The 6,384-nt window shown below is 35.3% G+C and overlaps 1 pseudogene; it reads left to right on the plus strand.

The window, feature by feature from the left end:
* Positions 1-2,378: 2,378 nt before the first annotated feature.
* Positions 2,379-3,336, plus strand: LOC101418893 (olfactory receptor 13C7-like; annotated as a pseudogene).
* Positions 3,337-6,384: the final 3,048 nt, after the last annotated feature.

Consider the following 6,384-nt stretch of genomic DNA (forward strand, 5'->3'; position numbering starts at 1 on the left):
CTTTTTTCACTAAATATTCACTAACTAGAAACATAATCAGCATTAGCCTTATGAGTGGATACACTGAACATGCCTTTGCATAAAGTTAGCAACTCTGGGAACTTCTCTCCCTTTTGATTTGTTGAAGCATATAATACCATCTATCCTAGCAAAACTTGTTTTCCATTCTTCAGGATTATAGTGCATTTGCTGTTCAATGACTCTTTCAAAAACTGTCATCTTACAAAAAAGAACACTGTCATTTTTATTCCCTTTTTTTTGTACTTTGTATGATGATTCCACTTGTTACAACTGGAGGTGTATTTTGTACATTTGTATAAAAGTATTGAATTCTTCTCAAATTCAAAACATAGTTATGGGATGTGCTATAATAATCATATACTTCAAGTTGCATTTCTGGCTTGCTCATAAGTAATGTGGCATTTTGCTCACTCTTGGAAATTTTTGGTGTGGTCTTCCCAGTGTTGTGGCATGCCAGTTTGGTCGTGAATCCAAGACATGGTTGAATAAGAGTGCAGTATGTGTGTGAGTAGAAGAAAGAGCTTGAGTGAGCAATAGTAAAATGTTTGTGGTTCTAGCTTTTTGAGAGACCATTGAGACCAACTGAAGCTTATGGGCTCTGGGATGCAAGGATTTTATGGTGAAAATAAAGATGGTTAGCAGGTAATATATTAAAAATAAAGTATTATTTTCACATGGTTTCACAGATTACAGCCACATCTTTCCGTTAAACATAGTCAATTCTATTAAAATTTCCATGTCTTGATCATTTTACATGGCAGCATTCCTAAATTTGCTCCTCACAGGGTGAAAAACCAAAAGTATTGTAGTTTTTTGAGTTACTTTTAATTTATTTTGTGTTAGCAACTTTTACTAATTGCTTTTGAGGGATTTCATCCCAGAAATAGTAGAAAGTTTCTAAATCCTATCCAATCCATAACATGAACTTTAAATTGCTTTTGGGATTAGAGCATCATCAAAGCAGCAAAGACTTTAAGGTACTTTGCTACTCCATGGGCTGATCTTTTAAAGGATGCCCTTCCAGGGAAAAGAAATGGAAGAACCCCAACTTCCATCTTTACTGGGAGCTGTTTCTATTTTGCCACAAATAAACTGTCTTTATAATAGCTGTAATAGCAATAGTAGCAACTTGATTATAAAGAAAGCCAAGATGGGGATAGTTCTTTGAGCTATCTTACTGAAATAGAGATGGAATTTATAAGACTAGCAATGAAAGTAGGATTTCTGTTTCTGCATAGTAATATATAAATCCTCTATATTCTAGAGAATTGGGGATATAAACAATTATAGCAAATTTCTAGTGCTTAAAAAAACTTTTGTGACTTAGACCTCATTCACAAGCATATCTCTGAATGTGTAGTGGAGAAAGAACAGAAGAGCAGCTGTTAGGGCAGAAGAGAGTGATTTCTTTGCAGGGAGAAGATAATTGTGATTTCTCATGGTGATAAAGGCAGAAAATCCCCTGATACTGAAATTCCTGTTTATACATTTATGTGTGATTTGCCTATAGATTGAGACATGCATTAGGGTTTTCCTGAGGCTAACTTTTTTTTTACTTCATATGCATATTAGGCAGAATATAGGGTCAAGAGGAGGCACTTTCTAATTTGTACTTTAAGAGACAAAGAGTAAGTTACTTGAAAAATGTTTTCTTTTTTTCTTATGAATATTATTAATAACATTAATGACTACAGTTGATATTCTTATGATATGGCTGGTAAAGGTTTTCCCCGCAGTTAGAAATAACCCAAATTCCTTTTTTTCCCTAAAAATGGAACTTTTCAGTTTGTTCTTAAGCCACTCAAGTCTTAAGAAACAGAGGGTAAATTGTCATTGTGGCAGGAGTTACCTATGTCATTTTGGGGACTTATCCCACTTTGTTCACTGAAGAACAAAGACTTTTATTAAGGTTGGAATTATTCATGGAGACAGAATTAAGTTACAGGGTATATGGTGCTTAAAATTGTCAAACCTCTGTTGATGAATAATATTTCATACATTTTAGATTTGTTCTGGATTGTTTGGTAAGAATATATGGTGACAATGCATTCAGAGTAATTTCAAATTCTCAGTGCAATGAGAAATAATTGCAACCCAGTTGCCTCTGTTCTGAATCTATTGTCTGGCAATGACATATACTCTAAAACTAAAGCCTCTTTCCAAAGGTTTGAAAGTCTAAGTGATCTTTACTTAGACAATCATCACATACTTGTGTGCTCTCTGGGTATCCAGTTATAGGTCCACATTACCCATAAGGGCAGCCACTTGGGATGCCAACATCTCTATCAGACACGCCTCTAACAGATCCATGTATCCCGGCCTCTCTAGAACTCTTATTGGTGAAAGAAAACTTTAACATGGAAAAGACCAATCAATCTGTGACAGAGTTTGTCCTGCTGGGGCCGTCTCGCTACCCAGAGCTTGAGGCCATTTGCTTTGTCCTGGTCCTCTGCATGTACCTTGTGATCCCTCTGGGAAATAGAGCCATCATCATTGTAAGTGTCTATGACTCCCACCTGCACACCCCCATGTACTTTTTCCTCAGTAACTTATCATTCTTGGATATTTGCTACACCCATTCGTCTATCCCCCTGTTTCTGAGCAGCTCCTTAACTTCAAAGAAAACCATTTCCTTCTCTGGGTGTGGAGTGCAAATGTTTCTCTCCTTTGCTATGGGGGCCACAGAGTGTGTGCTTCTAAGCATGATGGCGTTTGACCGCTACGTGGCCATCTGTAACCCTCTGAGGTACCCCATCATCATGAGCAAGGCTTCTTATGTGCCCATGGCTGCGGGGTCCTGGATTGCTGGGGGCATTGATTCTGTGGTTCAGACCTCCCTTGCAATGCAACTTCCTTTTTGCAGGGATAATGTCATTAATCATTTCACCTGTGAGATCTTGGCAGTCTTAAAATTGGCCTGTGCTGACATCTCCATCAATGTTATTAGTATGATTGTTGCTACTGTGATTTTTCTTGTGATTCCTGTACTTTTCATTTTAGTTTCCTATGTTTTCATCCTCTCCACCATCCTGAAGATTCCTTCAGCAGGTGGAAGGCAGAAAGCTTTCTCCACCTGCTCAGCCCACCTGACAGTGGTGGTCATATTCTACGGGAGCATCCTCTTCATGTACGCAAAGCCCAAGGCTAAAGACTCTTCTGGTGCAGACAAGGAAGAAGTCACTGACAAAATCATCTCTCTCTTTTATAGAGTGGACCCCCATGCTCAATCCTCTCATCTACAATTTGAGGAACAAAGATGTTTAAGTAGCTGTGAAGAATGTATTGTGTCAGAAATGTTTGTCTAAGGACATCTGAATGCTATATATATATATATGATTTTTTTACTCTGAATGCAGTACCTGTTCTCATTTGTGGTTTTTAGGGTTGGTGGCACCTCTAATTCTGAAATACTTTTTTCCCCCATTATTTATTTTCCTAAATTTGGTAGAAAAATTGAGGATGTATCCTTTCACTTCATGTCTGGATTAAGGAGAAGAGTGACAGAAATCATGGGTAAAAGGATTCTCTTCCAAACCATCTTCCTTCTCATGGGTACCTCAATTTAGTTTAATTGTGGAATGCAGAGATCTATAATCTATGAAAAAGGAGAAACGTTTTTACTCACTTTTCCCCTTATCCCCTATGACTTCAATTTTTTTCTGTTCTCACCATGTTCTTAGGAAGGTCAAGTAGAAAGCTCCTTGTTAGGGGTCAGAATGTTGCAAGCAATGAACTCAACCTTAGATGACTCATAATGAGGTTGTCTTTGATCACATAAAAGGAAATGGGGGAACATTTTAGGTTGTTAGGCCCTTGGCCTGTGAATGTACCATGATGGGCAAGTAATAGGAAAATGAAGTTGATTTCATTTTGCTTGTATTCTGGCAAGCACATTTATGCAGAGATGTCTGTTGAAGCTTGGTACATACATCCCAGCTGATAGGGAAATTTGGTCTATCTTTGGTTTCAGAGGATGAGCAATGATGTCTCTGAGTGAAAATTACTGCTACTATTGAGTTTTTAAAAAAATTCATTATTTCGTTCTCACCACTAGGAGAATGCTCCTGGATTTAATGGCACAGGGGTAAAGATACTACTAAACAGTTTTCATTACACAGGGCAGCTCCCCAGAGCCAAATTTTTCTGGATTGAATGTGGTTTGAAGGTTAAGAAACCCTGATGTAAATAATCACATTGGCTGCAAATAGATAAAGTCAACTGTTTCTTTCCAGGCTCTGTCTCTTGTTTGTTTGTTCATTGGTTGGTTGGTTGGTTTTTACTGACATAGTGTTCTGTTTAGGGCTCCCAGCACAATACTGAATAGAAAGGGGTTCTCGAGCTTTATGTCCTCAGCATCTTTCCAGAGCTTGAAAATTTATTGAGAACTTCAAACAGTTTTTCTTTGTTGGCTTTATCTATTGATGGTCACTGTAATATAAATTAAAACTGAGGATTATGTATTTATTAATGCACTAAAAATAACAATCCCTGTTATAGGTGAACATAAATACTGTGTTTTATAATTTAAAAAACTATATTTTATGCAACAAAAATAGTGAGAGTTTGCAATTTTTTAAATGTCTGGTTTAATAGAAAAACAGAACTTGTCTGTTGCTACATTCCATCTGTTGAAATATTTTGTTTTTTGTTAAAGTGTATGAAGAAAATCCTGCCTCATACAGGTATGTACTGGGGAAAGAAGAAGTATTGTAATATAATTTGTAGATAATTGTAGTTATTCTCTTTTGATACTATACTGAAACTTGCCAAGAGATTGTTTCTTTACTTAGTTGCAGTGTGGAATCTGAAACCATGTTTCTTAACTTGTTTTGCTTCTTATATTAAAACCATTGAGTTAATACGGAATTTTAATGGACCTTTTACCCATGCATAAGTTTGTAACATCATGCATTGTTCATTTGGAAAAACACTAATTTGTTGAGTGTGTTGGTTTTGTAGGGCTGCTGCAATAAATTACCATACACTGGGTGACTTAAAGCCACAGAACTTTATTCTCTCACATTTTTGAAGGCTCTAGGTCTGATATTAAGGTGCTGTCAGGGCCGTGCTCTCTTTGAAGGCTCTAGGAGACCATCTTTAGTGGTCCTTGCTGAACTTCTTATGGTGTGGCAGCATAACTTCTGATCTGGAGGTTGACACACAAACTGATATTGTTTCTTCATGAGTCATGTTTATCCTATGGTTTTATAACTAATGTGTTAATTTTGTCTATGTTGTCAAATTTACTGGCATAAAATTATTCATAACATTCACTTATAATTTTAATGTTTGTAGAAAATATTGTGGTTCCCTCTTGGTTCATTCCTGTAATACTAATTTTTTCTCTTTTCTCTTTTTTCTTGATAAGTCTTGCTGGGTACTTATCATTTTTAATAATCTTTTCAAAGTCTCAAGTCTAACTAGTAAAAGGTTTTGTTGTCTTTTCATGTTTCACTGATTGATCTTTTTATATAGTCTTTCACTTTACTACTTCATAAAATTAGTTCATTTTATTTGAGCTTTCTTAAAGCGTAACATAAATCAGTGTTATCCAAACTATTTTCTAATATAAGCTTAAAGAACTAAGGTTTTTCTTCCCACTAATGCTTTAGCTGCATCCCACCAATTTTAAATTATCAATTTTTCATTATAATTTAGTTCAAAATTTTTTCCCATTTCTCTTTCCATTTCTTCTTTGTCATTTGTGTGTTGTATTCTATAACTATCATTCAGGTGAAGTTGGTTGATACATATGTCACTATTTTGTATATCATGGTTGATTTCTGTTTATATTTGTATAAATTCCTGAGGAAGCCATGTTAAAATATTCCAGTATGATTGTGATGTTGTCTACTTCTTCACATTTTTTATAGCTATATTCCCTGATGAATTTGACTTTTATTATTATGAAATGCCCCACTTTATCTCTGACAAAACATTTTCTTTCCTTAAAGGTCATTTCATCTGCTGCATGCATTCTGCTTATGGTTCGCATGAAATATTTTCTATCCTTTTACTTTCCTATCATGTGTATTTTTTGTGTCCTGTCTCTTGCAGTACTGTTAAGATTGTCTTGCTTTTATATCCATTCTGACAAACCATACTTTTTAAAAGAAGTGTTTTAGTGCATTTTATGTAAGGTAACTATTAATATAATTATGCTTAAATCTATGTTTTGCTATTTCTTTTACATTTTCCCTTCTGTTCATTTCTGTTACTATTTCCCTGCCTAAGTCTTTTATTTGTAGGATAGATTGTTTTTAAATTTCTTTTTATTTCCTCTATTGCTATTATAGCTCTACATTTTATTATTACCTGTTTGTGATTGCTCTTAGGTTAACAAAATGCATCATTAACCTTTCA

Source organism: Dasypus novemcinctus, chromosome 8, assembly GCF_030445035.2.
Source record: "Dasypus novemcinctus isolate mDasNov1 chromosome 8, mDasNov1.1.hap2, whole genome shotgun sequence".
Lineage (NCBI taxonomy): Eukaryota > Metazoa > Chordata > Mammalia > Cingulata > Dasypodidae > Dasypus > Dasypus novemcinctus.